General features: G+C 42.9%; 1 protein-coding gene across 3 annotated transcripts in view; it reads right to left on the reverse strand.

Annotated features, from left to right (window-relative positions):
- Nucleotides 1–19,533, reverse strand: part of ULK4 (unc-51 like kinase 4) — a 427,885-nt gene that overhangs the window by 87,748 nt on the left and 320,604 nt on the right. Inside the window, exon 36 of one of the 3 annotated variants that reach the window (XR_012060581.1) lies at nt 270–411. The exons of the other annotated variants lie outside the window; for them this stretch is intronic. The gene's annotated coding sequence lies outside the window, so the exon portion shown is untranslated. The remainder of the gene's footprint in view (nt 1–269; nt 412–19,533) is intronic. 3 annotated transcript variants of the gene reach the window in all.

Raw genomic sequence — 19,533 nt, forward strand, 5'->3', positions numbered from 1 at the left:
AATGACAGGGTAGGGCTGGTATAAATGTTTAACTAGCACTGTCTCTATTTCACACATTGTTTATTTCATTACTGGGTATGCGAAAATGAAATTGCTGGCTTGAAAAATGCTATCAAATTCAAAACGGAAAACTTCTGAACAGAGGCTCTCTGTAAACCAGATTTCTAGCCCTGAGGATATCTCACTGCCTCTTTTAGATAACTATCTGGATATTTCATTTAACTATCTAGTATTTTTCCCTTATGGATTTAAAAAAAAATCATTCTTACCTGGGTGAGATGAAAAATAGAGCATGGCTCTCATAATTAAATTTGTGTCCATACTGAAGGCTACCATGGAGGGAGGGGTCCTGTCCCTCATGTTCTCTGCGCTGAACTGTTCATTTGCTCTACTGCGACTTTATGTGTATTTCTACAAAGGAAAGAGGATCACTCAAAAAACATCAGGCCCTGCTAATGGAAGACTAGGCTGTGACAGTCCCTGGGAAGTGTCAGACATACAGAGGGGACCTGAAGCTGCCTGGCAGGAGCACAGCTGATTTGTTATTGTCAGGTGTGCCCTATTACTTATCCCGTGCCCTTTCTCTTGAAAATCTCTCTTGAGTTCTCCATGATTCTGACCTCTCTTTTCTGATGCCATCATTCATAGAAATCTGAGGATGTGGTGGTATTCTAATTCACAGCATTGAAAAAGGTACCCTTCCTGTTTATTAATTGTGGGCTAACCAAATTTAAAACTCCATGCCACACCGGCCAGTGCAAAAGGGCAGTTGTTGGGCAGTATGTTTAGCGCGACTCTTTTTTTCTGGGATTTTTAACTTTCTTAGTCATTTCTGCAATGTTTGAATGATTATGACAAAAGGTCATATGTTACCTGTACAATCAGAAAATAAAAACAGAGATTTCATTTTGCTAGAGAAGAAAAAAAAATGTTCCACTGGTCTAGGTGGTCCACAAGGAAGACAAGGTCAGGGTGGAAAGGAAGGTGAAACCTGGCAAAGACCAAGAGAGCCAGGAGCCTGGGGAGCATCTTCAAGTGGCAGGGGCAAGTCCCAAGTAGGAGATAAGGCAGGGGGGAGCAGGAGAGAAAAAGAAAAGGGGCATCCCAGGAAGTAGGGTGCAAGGTAGAAGATGGCCTAACAGTTCAGGCAGCAGCCTGAAAACACCCTCTTCTCCACCCTCTGGAGAATGGAACTTTGAGGAGTAGAAGAGGGCAGCTCAGGTCCAAGCCCTGGGTAAGGCAGGGAGAGAAGAGACAGCAGCAAAGCTGTGACGGTGAGTGGCCAGCAGGGATCTGGGGTGTAAGAAGCCTAGAAAATCGAAGCCCTTTCCACTTTCCAGGCATCTTCTGCAACCGTGGGGAAGTGCTGGCCCCTGGGACACATGACTCTCTGTCCTTGGACATTAAGGGAAGTGGTGACCCTAAAACCCTGGAACACGTGAAGACATCAGAGTCAACATCTGATCCTCGTAGTAACCTATGGGGCAGATGCTTTAAAGCACTAGCTTGTTGATAGCCAAAAGAATGTTTAAGGAAATGTCTTATCCAAGGTTTCCCAATGGTATAAGCAGGGACTTAGACCTAGACCTGAAATTAAAACCCTGTCTCCTCACTAACAGTATCCTGGAGAAAATAAGCAGCAGCCCCAGACGGCAGCTCTGAGCCAACCCGGAGAATGTGTCAGTGGCGTGGGCACAGAACGTACCTCTCGGTGCGGGAGCCTTGGGCTGGTGGGAACACAACAGCCTCGGGGTGGGTGGGAGCTGGTGAGACGGAACTGCAGATTGCATTTGGGCTACTTCCCTCATGGTCAGCTTCCAGAAGCAGGACACCTCAACAGGTTAGGGCTGAGAGCTCCCTTCCCGAGCTCATCCCTCTCTGCCTGACACCCAGCACAGAGCGTGGCACCAAGTGGGGCTCAGCGTGTTTGCCGAATGTGTTCATGAAATGGGAGGGGCTCAGGCAGAGGTCTTCTGCTGGCCGATCCAATGGGCTAACCCCTCTGCCCCAAGTCATGCTCCCGACAGGAGACAAGTCAGTGTGATGAACGCTCATGATTCAGGCTACTGTGGCAGGCATCATGGCAGAGCCAAAGATCAATAAAAACAAGAGCGCCAACACAGAAATGGTGCCTCCCTATCACATGCTGGTCACTGTTTTAACTGCTTTTACAGAAGTAAGTGACCTGATCATCACAGTAACCCTAAACAAGGAGAGTACAGTTAGAAACCCATTTCAGAAATGAGGACACTGGGACTCAGACGGGTTAAGTAAGTGGAGCCAGGTTTCAAACCGAGCTCTTCTGGGTCCAGAGAGAGACCACGCTGTCCATCAGGATGCCACACTGCCTCTCGCACGATCTCCAGCCACAGGGCACCTGGGGGCAAACACACCACTAAGGAGGGTGCTCTGCAGGACAGCGCATGGCTGGCCCATGCAGGGAGGAACAGGGGCAGAGTTTACAAAAACCATTCATTTATTTAAACAAGCCAGGGGCCAGTACAATTCTGGGAGCTTAGGACACAGCGAAGATGCTACAAACAGACCTCAATGTGCTTCTATCTTACTGGGGGATACAACAGAAAATAAACATGCAAACAGACAAGACACTCGACTGAGCATAATGGAGAATAAGAAAGCTGGGACAGGAGGCAGAGGACGCAGAGGCAGGGAAAGGGGCGTCTCGTTCACTGAGGCTGGCCAGGGAACGCCTGTCTGTCCAGGTGACACCTAAGGGAGGACCTGGGAAAAGGAGGGAGGCCATGTGGGCTTGGGAAAGACTCTTCCAGAAACAGCGCACGGCACATACACGGCCTTGAGGTACAAGCATGCTTGGTGCACTGGAGGAGCTGCAGGTGTGTGTGGCACAGGAAGAGTAAGAAGAAAGGTGGCAGGAGAGATGCTGAGATGTGCCGGGAGCGGAGGCCAAATTACAAGGGCCTCACAGGTGAGGGAAGGGCTGGGCTCTTCCTCTGAGGTGGGAGCCGTATCTCGCTGAGGCTCTAAAAGAATCCCCTGGGCTGCTGTGTTGAGACCAGGCTGTGAAGTGGAGGTGAGGGCTCCGGTGAAGCAGGAAGAGGAGTTCAGGCAGTGAACTCCATGGACAAAGTGGGTAGGGAGAGGGAGAGAAGAGTGGAGAGGATTCAACTGGTTCCCTCACTTACTTCTGGCCTTCCTCAAAGGCTGTCCTGACGAGAAGCACTCTTGGCCTGTACAAGGTCAAGGTCTGACCTGAGACACTTGAAGTGGCCATGTCTGAGATGGGGAGGGGTGATGGGGCAGCTGAGATATCTATGGTCAGCAGAGCAAGGATGGAGAGCAGGCTGCCGACACCTTAAGATTTAAGTTCAGGGGCCCAGGGGGCTGAAGGTGCAAACTCCGAGAGGACAGGAAGGACAAGGAACTGGCTGAGCCCTCTTTGGAGCAAACACAGATGGAGAGAAAGGGTTTAGGGTGGAGTCTTCAGCACCTCAGTGTTGAGAGAGACCAGAAACAGAAACCAGGAAGAATGGCCAGTGTGTCAAGAGGGGAAGCAAGAGGGTGTGGCGCCCTAGAAGCCAAGGGACGAGGGCTTCCTGCAGGAGCCACTGGCTGTGCCAAAGACCAGGTGAGAGGAAGGCTGGGAAGGCACCATGCACAAGCCACCGTGCCGGGGGGGGGGGGGGACTGTGTGGATGGGGTGGGGTGGGGGTGGGTAGGGAAACCTGACTAACTGCATCCCAAGGAGTTCTGCTAGGAAGGGGAGAAAGAAATGGGGCAGTGAGACAGGGATGTGGGTCAAGAGAGTTTTTTCCCTCCTTTTTCAAGATGGTTGATATAAACAGTATATCATATGCTGATGGGACCCACCCAGCTGAGATAATGTTGATGATTCTGGGGAGAGGCGGGGGAGAAATGCTAGAGGCAAATCTACAAAATTATCAAAAGTACTAATTCCTTATCCTGTTGTTGGAAAGCTGCTCTTGGACATAAACTCATCTTTTCCCAGGATCAGTGCTGACATGAGCCATTCCCTGCAGAAGCAGGCAACCGAATTCACCACAACTTGTTGCATATACTCTGTACAACTACTTAGAAGCTCAAAAGCTACGCTGCTGAAAATGCATCATTATTTAAGGATTGTTCTGTATTATGACGTCACTGTAAGTTTTCATATTCTAGTGTGACTAAAATATTTTTTCAAAGCCACATCTTATTGAGCGGTGGTCTCATGTGCATTTACTATTTTGCTCTCTGCACACTTCTGTATGAGTATGTCATATCAATTAAATACTCAAATGTTGATATGATGGATGTGCATTATATGCCAGTTTCTGCCATAAAATCTTTAAAAATGTGGTATATTTATACAATGGAATACTATTCAGCCATAAAAACCGACAACATAATGCCATTTGCAGCAACATGGATGCTCCTGGAGAATGTCATTCTAAGTGAAGTAAGCCAGAAAGAGAAAGAAAAATACCGTATGAGATCGCTCATATGTGGAATCTAAAAAACAAAAACAAAAACAAACAAACAAAAACAAAGCATAAATACAAGACAGAAATAGACTCATGGACAGAGAATACAGACTTGTGGTTACCAGGGGGGTGGAGGGTGGGAAGGGATAGACTGGGATTTCAAAATTGTAGAATAGATAAACAAGATTACACTGTATAGCACAGGGAAATATACACAAAATGTTAGATAAATCACAGAGAAAAAAATGTGAGAATGAGTGTGTCTATGTCCATGAATGACTGAAAAATTGTACTGAACACTGGAATTTGACACAACATTGTAAAATGATTATAAATCCATAAAAAATATAAAAAAAATAGATTCTAACACTTTGGTATTGTTTCTAGGGAAAGTGGGTATTTTTTGGATTTACATCATTACGAAGTAAGAGCTTCAGCCTGCTTGTAAAACAACAATATAATTGAATAAGACTGTATTTGGTGTTTTGCTGTTCATAATATTACACCGGTCACTGTTATTCAGAAAGGAGTTCAAATAGTCAAGCAAAAAATTGTGTTTAGAAGAGTTTTACTGTAAGTATTCTCTTACTTACTTTCTGAGACACCGTTAGTTGGATGCCTCACCTAACCAGTGCAGCCCACTTCCCAGGCCAGATCAGACAGCAGAGGGTTAACTATTTACTAAGAAGATTTAGAGCAGCAAAATCATTTCAGGTATGAGATCCTATAGGCACAGACCTGTGAATTAAAGAGCATGAAAGTTCAACCCCTCAGAGTACTGCTGCCTGGAATATACTGAAAGTTTCAAGGTATGACAATACTAAATCACTGTTGTGTTTTTTTTTTTTTTGAGAAAGACCATTTTAAGAGAAAAGATAGAATTAGCATTTGTGATTGAGTTAGAGACTGACATTTTCAGGCTGCGGATAAAGAACACTTAGAAGATTCAAACCAGCAACACTTTTATAATAACAGGTCCCTGGAGGATTTTGCCAATTCTTTCTTTTCTTTTTCATTTTTTTAATTGTGTAAAATACACATAACGTAAAACTTAATTACCATCGTAACCAGTTTTAGGGGTACAATATTTTTCCTTATTTGGGGTAAATACAATACAATATACACTATTCATGATGGTTAAAGATGTTAGGTTAAAATATCTGGCTTCAAATCCTGGATCCACCACGTGCTCACCTGGCCTCCTACCCCTCAGTTTCCTCGCCTGGGAAAATGGGGTGTTCACATCTGTCCTCACAGAGCTGCTCTAAGATTACCCAGGTTAATGACTCATCTTAGTGGCCAGCACAGAGAAAGCACTCAATACATGTTGGCTTTTACATCACTATTAAGAGGGTGGTCAAAACAGTAACTTAGAAGAGAACAGTTTCCCAGTCTTTAGAGTCCTCCAATTAACAGCTGGCAACAATACCTGGAATGTCCCTTCACTTAGCAACAGAGAACATTCTAGCTTTGCAATGGCTCAGAGGCTCAGGAGAACAGAGCCCTACTCTGGTTGCGCCGTTCCTGGAAAGCTGCTGTGCAGTGACATGGTCTCAAGCGTCATTTGCCGCAGCTGTAACCATGACATCAGCCTGGCCATCCTCCAGCCTTTGTCATGGTAGTGGAGGCGGCTGGCCGCAGCACCACCTCGCAGTGGACTCTCCGAGCCACGGCGCCCATCCTCAGAATGCCTCGGGGCCACTGATGATTCTGATACCAGAGGCTCCGGCTCTCGGAGGCCAGGCAATTAAGCCTAACAAGGTACAAGGAGCTCCTTGGGGGGCACACAGAGATGCCCACAGTAATTGGCCACAGGCCTCTGGTTCCCCCAGGGGCTACGGATTATGTTCTGGCAGCAAGAAGGGTTACGGAAGGGTCAGGACCTTGAAAGAGGCCAGATGAGATCACCTTGCTTCATGCATGAGTCATGAGCAGCTCTGCCGACTGCTCGGAGCTCTCCTGAGCAAGACACAGAGAGGCCGGTCCCTGGTTGTGGGGGGAAGACCACAGAGGCCTCCCCTGTGCTGGGAGACTGCCACTGGCCCGGGGTGCTTCCCCACATCTGACTGCGGCTGCAAGAAAGCTGACCTCCGAGCTCTGGGTTCTTGCAGAGGCAAGCAATAAAAACACGTGCATGATGCAGCGTGCACTCCGTTTGGCTGCCACTGAGCCCCTGAACAGAAGGTGTGTATTCCTGATGAGGAAGGATGTGCATTCGCAACAGAAACGTCCTTACTGAGGAAACAAGTCAGATGAAAGTGCGGAGTCCGGTAGGGACATCTGCCTGGGTCCTGGATATTTATGAAGACACTTGCCATTTCCAGGGTATATATCTGTATGCATGTTTGTATGTCTTTTCTTGAAGGCTTTCTCTGTGGTGCGATAAACTATGCAATGCCCTAGGATAAACCCCTTCCATAACTGTCCTGTAACCCTTACATAAGGGCCTACCAGCTAAATCAGCACGCAGCTTTGAGATGTTAATGAACTGTCCACGTACACACAGTAGGTAAGGGTTAGAAGGCCGGACATTGCCTGTCAGCATCCAAGTGTCTTCTTTTAATCCAGTCACTGGTGCCTGAGTGTCTAAGAGGGCTCACTCAACACTCCCCCATCCCCACAACCCGGCCTCTCCACCTGAACTGATGGACACTGGCCACCACACCCTGGGCTGGGCCCTTTGCCCTTGTTACTGCATTGGTGGGAGGACATTATTATTTTAACAGATTAGAAAGCTCTCATACTTTCTCCCAGCCTGCTTCATAGCTTTATTAAATCAGTATTCTCTTCCTGCTATTCCTCTTACACCTTTTTTTTTTTTTGGTAGGGGGAGGTAATGAGGTTTACCTGTTTATTTTTTTCATGGCAGTACTGGGAATTGAACCCAGAACCTCATGCATGCTAGACATGCACTCTACCACTGAGCTATTCCCTTCCCCTTGCTATTTCTCTTCTAATGTGGCTCAAAGTCTCTCCCCTTGTGAATTCTTTCCTACCTAAACTAGTCTTCAGAGACAGAAGCCCTAAACAATTACGTCTATGTTGAATGTCATTATCATTCTCAAATATGAGAAAAATTAAGGTAAGAAATAAAAAAGATTTTCAGGAGTAGATGTCAGCAGGTGTTCCAGAAATAAAAGGACAGACACAAATTAGAGCTCCAGTCCCCTTCCCAGCAAACAGAACTCAGAGTATCTGGAACTGGCTAAAGACAGACTGGACTTTGAAAAGGGACACCCTCTTAGACCCGAATCTTGTCTATGGCTTCACCAGCCATCATTCTGGGTTTTCAGGAGCTGCCTCGAGAGCAGCCTTTCTCTAAGGATGCACACATGAACCAACTGTGGACCACGTCAGAGTGTGGATTCTGATTGAGCAGGCACAAGTTGGGGTCTGAGGTCCTGCACTTCAAATAAGCTTCCAAGTGATGAAGGGAAGCTGGTGAAGGTCTGGGATCACGTTTGGAGTAGCAAGGGGCTGGGGTCCTTTTAACTCCATCATACTACCCCCAAGATGGCATGTTTTCAGTATTTTCACTGGACCCTGAATTCTGAATTCAAAAGTGCTTTTTCAAAACTAAACAAATAGCACACAATTAAAATTAAAAGCTGTTACACAGCAAAGGAAACCACCGACAAAACGAAAAGACAACCTACTGAATGGGAGAAATATTTGCAAATGATGTGACCAATCATACAACTCAACATCAAAAAAAACCCAACCACCCGATTAAAAAATGGGCAGAAGGCCTGGATAGACATTTTTCAAAAGAGGACATGCAGATGGCCAGCAGGTACATGAAGATGCTCGACCTCACTAATCATCAGGGAAAAGCAAATCAAAACCACACTGAGGTATCACCTCACACCTGTGCGAATGGCCATCATCAAAAAACACAAATAACAAATGTTGGCGAGGATGTGGAGAAACGGCAACCCCAGTACACTGTTGGTGGGGATGTAAATTGGTGCAGCCAGTGTGGAAAACAGTATGGAGATTTCTCAAAAAACTAAAAGCAGAACTACCATTTGACCTAGCAATTCTACTGCTGCATAGATAGCCAAAAAAAACCCAAAACACTAACTGGAAAAGATACATGTACCCCAATGTTCAATGCAGCATTATTCACAATTGTCAAGATATGAAAGCAACCTCAGTGTCTGTCAACAGATGAATGAATAAAGAAAATGCGGTATATGTGTATGTGCACACACACACAGGAATACTACTCAACCATAAGAAAAAGAACGAAATCTTGCCATCTGCAAAATATGGATGGATTTGGAGGGCATTATGCTAAGTGAAATAAGTCAGACCCAGAAAGACAAATACTGTATATCACTTATATGCAGAATCTAAAAAATGCAACAAGCTAGTGAGTGTAACAAAAAAGAAGTAGGCTCCCAGATATAGAGAACAAACTCGTGGCTACCAGTGGGGAGAGGGAAGAGGGAGGGGCAAAACAGGCACAGGGGATTAAGAGGTACAAGCTATTAGGTATAAAATAAGCAACAAGGATACAATGTACAGCATGGGGGAATAGAGCCAATATTTTATAATAACTATGAAGTATAACCTTTAAAATTTGTGAATCACTGTATTGCACACCTGTAACATATAATATCATATAGCAACTATACTTCTATTTTTAAATAGTGCTTTCTGCTAAATAATCTCAGTATCTGGTCTGGAAAATCTGGTCATCCTACTAGGACCTGTCAAGAGTCTTCACAATTCTTCACATCACAGTGAACAGCAAATCTGCCCCATTTAAGAGGAAAAAGAAAGGAATGTATATATACGTATGTGCATACCCTCTAAGCAAACTGCTGGCCTGCAGAGCACGTGGGAGAAATGTCCACACCCCAGGTGAGAGTTCTAGGGCTTTTTTCTACACCAAGAGGGACTGAATTTGGGCAGATCACCAAACCTGCTGATACGCTATTCCTGTAAAGAGCTGTGGGGTGTCCTGGACCTATCTGCCACGATTCTTAACATTTCTCTCACTCTGTGTTCAGGAGAAAAAAAAAAAAACTCTTCAAGTTGGTTTCATAAATAATTCATTTGGCTTTTGTCAGCATTTATTCTGTTATTCAATCCCTCTACTAGGTTTTAAAATTTGAAAGTCATGTTTTGTTTTATGGCTGCAATAATCTTTGAAGTCTTTGTGAGAATCCAAATTAGAATTTTGGGGATAAAATCTTGTTTCTTCTATTATTTTTTCCTGCGGCCCTTGGGCTTTTCTGGTTCACCTGTGGCCACTCTTGGCTGCAGACCTTCTTCCTCAAGTGTCCAGTGAGTCTTCAGTCCTTATTCATAACTCAACATCTAAATGGGCGAGGACTGGCACCTCAGGAATTTTCAAGATCTCTCTTTGATTTCCTTGGGGGATCTGCTCCCGAAGGATGCTGCTGAGAGCTGTGGGCAGCCTTGCCCTGGGGTGGGTCAGTGAGAAATGAGTAAGAAATGAATGAGGACTTAAATTCAGAGGAGGAACAGGGATGGAAAGCTGAGCATCCCTTTGGTGGAGGGCAGTGGCTCTGGGCCACCAGTGCAGCCCAGCCCAGAATTCAGTTACTCCTGTGTCCTCACAGGGCACACTGGGGGAGATCCTGTGATGAGCAGCAACTAGGTCTGGGCTGGGCCTGGGCTCTGTCCTTCCTCGGAGGCCCCGCTATCCCTGAGCCTGGGATTCTCCCAAAGCTGCTCAGTATCTCTGCTTCTTCCCCTGCAGTAGTCTGTGGTCTCCTCAATTCTGAATGCTCTTTCTGTTAAACTAATTGTATCTTCTAGATTTTTCCCAAATTAGGCATCTATTACTTGTATCTTTCCCTGTTTTCCATGAGATTGTGCATTTTCACTTCTTTTCATACTTATTTTGATCATTTCAATGATCTGGGGAGGCAATCAAGGCCAACAAAGGAACTTTTCACTGCCATAATCTAAAAATCCCAACTTGTTTGGAAATGTCTGTCAGTGTGTGTGTGTTCAAGTGCCTGTGTGTATGTCATATGTGTGTTTGGAAAGAAAGAAAACAAAACACTAACTATGGTAATGTATGGATCGTAAGTTTAAGGATGACATTATTTTCTTCTTTTCACTCTTACCTAACTCCCAAGTTGTCTACCATGACTATATTCCTTTTCTTGATACTATAATTTTTATAACAAATTCACATTCCATAAAATTCACCATTTTAAAGTGTAGGATTCAGTGGGTTTTTTTTTTTAGTATATTCACAAAGATGTATAACCATCACAACTGATTTTAGAACACCTCTGACATCCCCCAGGAAACCCTGCATCTATTAGCAGTCATCCTCTAGTCCTCTTTCTCTCTAGCCCTGGCAATCACCAATCTTTCTGTCTCTATAGGTTTGTCGATTCTAGTATTTCATAAAAATGGAATCACATAGTATGCGGCATTTTGCGGCTGACTTGTTTCATGATGCTCTCAAGGTTCAACCATGCAGTAGCATGTATCAGTATTTCACTTCTTTTCATGGCTGAATAATATTTCATTGCATGGATAGACCACATTTTATTTATCCATTCATTGGCTGGATGGACATTTAGGTTATTTCCACTTTTTGGCTATTGTGAACAATGCTGCTAAGAACTTCAAGCGCACACTGTGTACTACTTTTATAATAAAAATACTGCTTTAGAAAACTCTCAAAAATATCTTTCAAAAAGAGTCAGTAAGTCAAACTTTTCACTAATGCAGACTGGCTTTGCTCCTGTTACTCTAAAGTATATGGTTTTACTGTACTCTTAAAACCTGTCTAATACCTGCAAATACTTGGATAGAATAAATTAACTAAGAGTAAGCAGACATTCTTGCACTAACTGGTGGTCAACTAATAAATGTAATCCTCTTTTCAACATAGTGAAAATACAGTGATGTACGTTAACAATTTCTATGGTATTTACCATCATTATTTCAAAACAGTATGCCTTCCTTTTAAGAATATCATCTTAGAATATATTTCATTCTGTCACACGCAACATTCAGAAAACAGTATCTATGAACTGAATCAAAACTCTGCCCAGACCATGAAAAAGAGAAAAAAAAATCTATTTTGTTGCCCACTCGTGGAGTGCAACCTTTAGAAAGGGATTATTTCCATTGCATTTCCATCAGGGACTGGCGAAGAAAAGTATATCACGTTATTACAGAGCCTGGAAATGTAATGATTTCCAGGTTGCTAAGCAACGCTGCAATGTCAAAGGCCCCCCGTATCTGTGATCTCTAGAGACACTCTTAAATTTCATTAAAACCTTCTCATAACCATTACACAAAAGGTCCATGTGGAGTTTATAAACAAACTTTGTTTCTTGACATAATAATGAAGGAATTAAAAAAAAAGCAAGTGGCATGAAAACTTTCGTGGTACTGAGAGCCAAATATTTTGGAGACCCAGTGAATGAAATCCACAATGCTTGTTGGGGGTTCACAGAAAGAAAGCATGTATTACCAGTTTATAGTAAATAAAAGTATTTAATATCCTGAAAAAAGCATACTGTGTAGAACTTTGTGAATTTCTTTGAAGAAAGGATAAACATGTTCTTTGTATAAATTGGGAAGGGAAGCCGGGATAACTGGAAATGAGAGTCCAACCCACTATTTGCTTCAAGGAGGGTCATGACAGCAGCATGTTTTCAACTGAAATCAAAAGCAAGATGCTACAGGAAATAATTCTCAGGAACACTTTCAATACGTTTCTTTTAGTAATGGTGCTGCAAAAAGCTAATCCCTGAAACAGACAGTTGTAATAGGTCTTAGTAACTATCTCATGTCTATCACTGGGATGCTGGTCTAGGATTTTGGGCTCAACTTCCTAAGATACTAATGAGAGTTGCTCTCTCTGTAATGCACATGTGGGCCACCTAACCTCCTCATCCATCTCCTGATGTTCTAAGGATGAACAGTGGAAACGGATCGTGTGGCTTGCTCAGCCTTACTCATTCACCTTACAAATCAAAACATTAAAAGATCAAAGCCAATGTCTACTGACATAGATCAGTAGGGTCATTTATTGTGACAGTTAATTTTAAAAGTAAATTCTTAAGCAGAAACTATGCATGCATGTGGGATCATCAGATGTGCTAAGCCAGAAGAGTGGTTACGGAGTGGTAGAGGGTTCTACTCCCTAAAATTTTGTTTTCAATACCCAAGCCCCCAGGAACTCTGACTTCGGAAGCACACGTCCTTGGGGCTTGGAAGAGTTTACTGATAAACTGATGGGTGGTTCTCTCTTGTACACACACGTGTGTGCGCACTCATCCAAGCCCAGGCACAATATTCTTCCTTAGTGAGCATATCTGTGATTAACAATTGCAAAGTGAAAACACAAATCTTACAAAAGATACAGAATTTCATGAAATCACTGTCAGTGATGGTGGAAGAATTACACCCAAAGCCTCTGATGAGGGGAAGTCTGACAGACAAACAAGCCTGGATGGTCCAAAGAAGGAAAAATCTCTTCAAGTCTGAACATAGGCCAGGCACTACACAGGGAGGTATTAATTTGACTAGCAATGGAAAAATTAATGCAGACCTTACACAGTTTTGCAAAAAGACTGACCCTATTTTATAAGGGTGCCGAGAAGGTTAAATATGAAGGCTGTTATAATGTGTCATCATGTAACTTTGATCATGTGAAAGATAACACACAAAAAAGTCTAGAATTGCTGGTGGAGCCCAATGTGATGGAGCGAAGGGGCCCAGCTACAAGCTGCCCCGGCAGGGTTCAGGTGGCATCTGCACACTCAGAGTAAGACCTCTGCTGACTCTCAGAGGGTCACCTCTGTCTTGGCTGGAGTCAGGAGAAGTCCCACAACTCTGCAGGTGCCAGCCGGCAAGGTCCCTGCCTCTTACTCACAGCCTCACCCATCCTGCCTGCCTAGTCTAAGGTGGGACCGATCTCAATACCCACTTCAGCCTAGTTTACAGTGGTCACTATGCAGAGCCCAGGCCTCCCATGTCACACCTCGTCCCCTGGACTCTCACTCTTTACAGCCGTTTTCAGGTTCCTTGTTCACCCCTCCTCTTGAACTCTGTCCACTATGCCCTTTGGATGGTCACCAGCAAAATCTCTTCTCAGGATGCTGCCTTCACTTTCCCACTCTAATGGAAACACTGTGCTTTTCCCTGATGACACCACGTCCCTTGTAGGTGTCTCATACCCTTGAACCACTGGACCTGAAGGAGGCTCTGTGGTTCTCACTGCTGCTTCCTGAACACTCTCCATCCCTCTGCCATAGCCCCCAAGCTCTAAATCTAATGTCACCATAGAACACTGCCTGCTACTCTTCCCTGCTGCAGCTCTCTGTGGATCATTTGGTCTCCAGCTCACTGTCCTCATCCCCAACATCACTCTTGTCACAGTGCTGGTGATACTGATGTCCGTCGTGAGGATCCTTCTAGCACCACTCAGGTCTCCGGCTTTCCCTCCAATGACCTTGTCTTCCTCCACACCTCAATCACTCCTATGGTTTCACCCTAGACCTGGTCATTACCACTAAACTGGTCGCCCTCCAGAATCCACATCCAAGCAGATTGTGTTTGACCACCACCTCTCACCATTCCTCTCTCTAGTACAGTCTTCTCTCACGTGGAATTCCAGATCTGGAGATCCAATAGCCAACTGGACATTCCTACTCTGATGTCTGACAGGCATCTCAACCATAGCATGTCCCAAGCTGCACCCTCACTTACTTCCCTCTCCCGCCAGACCAGCTCCTCCTGAATTTTGGCCATCTAGGTTTTGGGTGAGGCCAAAATTGGATTCATCTTTGACTATTCTCTTGGCCTCACAGCCCATATCCAATCTGCTGGCAAATTCTATTGGTTCTGCTTTCAAGACTTACACAAAATATGATCGCACCAAGCCATGATCAGGAGTTCCCTGAACTGCAGTAACCCACTGACACCTCTTATCCCTCACCCTCCTCAGTGACTACTCTCAAGGTGGCAACCAGATCATCTCACTCCTCTGCTCAAAACCCTCCGACAGCTCCCATCTTGCTCAGGATAAAGGTTAACATTTATAAGCACTTTAAGCCTTAATGACTTCCTCCCTCCACCAGACCCCTCCCCACTATCTCCTTCACATTGTATTTCTTGCTCTTTTCACTTTGGACACACTGCTTTCTCCGCGCTTCTGACCACAAATGGGGCAGGCACCTGTCTTGCAGACTTAGCAATTGCTGTCTCCTGTCCAGTGTGCCCTGCTCCAAAGACCCCCATGGCTTCCTGGAGGTCTTTACTCAGATCATCTCCGTGAGACCTTCCCTGGCCACATTAATTACAGTTGCAGATGTCCCACTGGACTTCCTAGCTTTCTTTCCTTCTACATTTTTGTTCTTAGTGCTTTTACTATCTAAAATATAAATTTAAATGCAGTCATCTCACTCTCTGCTAAGCTCCAGCAGAGCAGGGATTTTAGTCTGTGTTGTTCACAGTGAATCCCCAGGACCAAGAACACTGCCTAACCCAGAGCGGGCACTTCATGACTACCTGTTGGGTGAGTGGTCACTCTGTCTGAGTGAAGACTTTTCCTGTATACTGTTGCAAAATGCTAAGTAATTCATTATAAGAATGCCTCCACAAGGTTGTTAAAACACAAAATCGATTCATTTTTAATAAATTTCAATTTCATTTCCTGAAATCAAGTCCCAACCAAACATTCTGTCATTATTTACCACAACTATCATGTGGCCAGTTTAACTGAATTTACATTCAGCGGTTAGTTTGCCAGTATTACTTATTCCAGAACAAAAAGGAACTCCTGTGTTGCAAAATCACATACTTAAACTCAGTCAAGTATTTCTATTGGTCAATTTCAAAACACTAGCTTATACACAACAACAAAAGGCCACAATATACTTTTAAATTCAACTTTTCTAACAGCAGAATTTAAAATACTCTCTCAGATAAGAAAGATTTCAGTTGATATTTTAAATATTTATCTTCAGCTTTTTCTATGATTATTTAAAAAATGAAAACCCCAAAACCCAACTCTGGTTCTTTGTTATATACAGCATAACGACTTGAAAACAATTCTTTTTGAAGAAAGATATTCCTATGAATATAATGTAGACATTTAACTATTACTTTTTTCAGTAGACAAAATAGACTTATTAAAATTGTTACAGATTATACAAAGGAAAATTGTACTTAAAATAGTACTTGAGAAACAAAAATTAGAAACATTTAATGCAGGTCTTCATAAGGAAGGGGACTTTAGAACAATTTTCATTGCTGTCCATATCTATAAGGATGTAGCTCTGAAACATGTTCATCCTAATTCTTAACATGCTTTGAATGCTCATTAAGAATCATCTTGTTAAAAGCACATCATTAAAGAAATCCCACTTTACCGAGAGAACCTAGAGCATTCTGCACAGCAACAGGCGCACAGTGGGGTCGATGACGGTCAGAAGGATCACTAAGAGTCAGGAAAACGCCACAGTGACTCACAGTCACTACCAGCTGAACCAGGTAACAAGTCCCTATAAATGGGAAAACTCAAGGTTTGAATAAATAAATGATCCTTCATAGCCTCTTCCCCTCCTTGGTTGTGAGGGGGATTTAGAACACAAAACAAGATTCCAGGGACTCTCAGCTTTTTATTTATAATTTACAATCGGGAAGATTCTCAACAAATTAACACCCTGCAAGAAAGCAGTAGGTCTTCTCTCTTTTGGAAGAAGGTATCTATTACCAAGGGTAGCAGATTAGTCCTTTCCATACTTTAAAGGTTAATGCTTAAAAATTAACTATTTGTTTTGTTCCATGAATAGTATTCCATTTTTTATAGTTTTTACCCTTTGCTTTAAAACGTGTGGAGAATACAGATATTTACACAGTGCCAGTAGCATCTCTGTAAGGATTACTTCATAATTGCAAAGGGAAACATGTATCCACAGGATGGAGAGATGCAGCAGATACCCCCTTCAACAAACAATCAAACGTAACTCAAAGTGGGGCAGCCTGGCATCACATGCCTCCTAATGGGACACAATGTGAGGGGTCATTACTCATGAGATACTGTGACCAAAAATGTCATGAGGAAACATTCATAATAGTTCAGCATGTTGTACATTCTAGCAGAGAACTGACTCAGGCTCTTCACAAAGTCAATTTCAAAGGGGAAAATAAAGCAGGAAGACTCTTCTAGATGAAAGGAGACCAAGAAAACAACAATTAAATTCAGTATGTGAGCCTTGACTGGAATGTTTTTTTTTTTAAGCTATGAAGTCATTTTCTGACAACTAGGAAAATTAAACATGTGTTGGTTATTAATAATATTATGAAATTGTTCTCAATTTTCTTGGGTGTATACTGTCACTGTAGTATTTTTTAAAAACTAAACTCTTGCACACTCAAATTTAATAAGGGCCAAGTGTCATGATGCCTTTGCCTTCATGTGTTTAAAAGACATACTCATATAGAAATAAAAAATATTGAGGTGACAACTCTGTGTGAATAAAGACATATGGAGACATGAAAAAAATACAGTAAAACAACACTTTTGATAATAATTCTTGACTACACAGGTGTTCATCATACTACTCTTTCAACTTTTCTGTGGTTTAGGAACTTGTCATAATAAAAAGGTGGGTAAAAATATCATCCATGCCAACACGAACTTGAAAGAGGAGAGGGCTTGACAGAGAACGAATTTTATTTGGCAGAAGAATTTCAGGGGGCGGGTAGGGAGCTGAATCTCTTCAGATAAGAAATCAAAATAGAAGGGAAATTACACGTCACATTAAAGGGCCACAGACACAAGACTGAGAAAGAGGACAGAAGGTGCCCAGCCTGGTCGTGAGGAGCCTCTGTGTAGGAAGGAGCAGGGGGTGGGAGGAGCATATTTACACAGGAAATGCGAGGGAGCATGAGACAAGTTCAAGGTGGATTTTAAAGACGCTTTCTGTTACTTTCAGATCCTCAGGAAACCTATGGAGAAGATCCACATACTTCCTCAGGCTCTTGGAGGCGGGTGCTGTTTCACTGAGAAACACAGAAGTTTCTGTCTTGAGACTAGCTGTAACTAGTCTTTTACAGCTAGTCTAGCTGTTAACTATTTTACCTGTAAATGACTCTTCCACTGGCCACAAGCCTCCTGATTTTGTCTTCCTCAAAATCTCAGGAATGTTTCATCAGGGAACTAAGTAAAAATATTTTTAGGTAAGGTATTTCTTTTCTTTGTTGGAAAGAGACAACTAAATCATTCAGAGTTCTCAATTAACTGCGGAATCCTATAGCCATCAGTGGCGGAGGTGTTTACCCTGTTTAACAACAAGTGATGCAGTGTGCGTGGATTCAGAGAGAGATTCTTCCTGGAAGTTCCTAAGAGAATCCTCTCAGAGTCCCAGGAAAACATTCTAAGGGACGAGACTTCACAAAAATTGATTACACTTACTTTTTACTCCTTTGGGTACACAGTGTTTCTGTAAAAATTTTCACTGGTTTCATAACAATCCCCCCGCTTTTTTTCCTTTCAGAAAACGTCAAGAAAATAAGGTCTTACCATGAGGAATATAAGCTCAGAGGGAGAGAGGTTATCATTTTGTCTTTTTATTATACCTCAAGAAATAGATCTTTACTTTTCTAATAGAAATTAGGTCGCTTCTGGGTTCTAAATATACAATTCACCCTGCTCCTAAAATAGAAGAATGGCTGGAGAATTCCTAGTTTTCTCATCTAGTCTCTTCAGAGTTTTGACAACTCTATGTGATGAAATGCTGTGACACTGATTTTCAGCAACAGAACATCTCTGTTCTCAGGGTGAGATGGAAAGGTGCAGGGGAGAATTTGGAAGGAAAATGATGGTGAGCATGGCAAGATTTTCTAAAAGCCATGGGTGAAGTGCCCCCAAGGGATGTACATGTGCAATATCTTTAATACTAATCATCTTCTGAGAGCATCCGAAGTCCCACTCCAGCCACCGCTGCTGCATCAGGTGGATGGGTGGGCGGGCACGTGAAAAGATGTTTTCATCTCCCTCCCAAGGACCATCCTCTGCTTTCACAGAGTCGTCAATAGTATATGTTTAAGCCAGTTTTACAGAACAAGTTTATGGTGGTTGGTGTGTAGTCAGTATTTTGAGTACTGGAGTAAGCAAGCTTTAATTAAGAGACAACTAGCTCATCTCCAATCATTACAGGTAAACTTGGAAGCAATTTGAAGGCTTTCCATCACATTTTTAAAGCTAGAGTACAAAGTATTATCATAAAACCACCAAACTTTCTGGTAAATTACAGTAGACAATTAAGTTCTTAGGTTTCTCCAACATTGTCTCAATGTTCTAAATACAGGCTAAATAAGGAAGAACACTCAAGAGGGAGAACATAGCCCACCTCCATTATCACGAATTAAACATCTTATTTCTTTCATCTATTAGTTGAAAATTGTGCTCTTAGAAAGTTACTGCCACAAGATTGGGAATTTAAACAGGTATTTCAAGAAAGGGCATTTTGGGTAACTCAGAGGGACGGCGCTGCCACAGTATTTCCAAGTTGGCTCTCTAATAACCATGATTAACCCATCACTGACACGCTCACTATCTGGCCTGATAAACTGTGGGGCCAAGTGTATTTTAGGGTCGCCCTTGCTGAAATCATCCAGGCTTGCTGAGCTTTGGGGAAAGAGGGCAGGCACTCCTCAATCAGGGCTTAAAAAGAGATGGTCTCACAGAGTAGAATCCTCTTCTTTTGCGAAGTGATCCAAAAGCATCTACAGATTCTAATACTACTACCATACTGCCTACTTGAAAGTTGCTAAGAAAGTAAATCTTAAACTCACTTCATCATAAAAAAAGGTCTAACTACATATGGTGATAAATGTTAACTAGACTTCTCATGGTGATCATTCTGCAATATATACAAATATCAAATCATCATCTTGTACACCTAAAGCTAGTGTAACGTTATATGTCAGTTTTACTTCAATTAAGAAAAAAAGGGGGAAGGTATAGCTCAATGGTAGAGTGCATGCCTAGCATGCAAGAGGTTCTGGGTTCAATCCCCAGTACCTCCACTAAACAAACAAATAAACAAAC

This window comes from Vicugna pacos, chromosome 17, assembly GCF_048564905.1.
Source record: "Vicugna pacos chromosome 17, VicPac4, whole genome shotgun sequence".
NCBI classification, from domain to species: Eukaryota; Metazoa; Chordata; class Mammalia; order Artiodactyla; family Camelidae; genus Vicugna; species Vicugna pacos.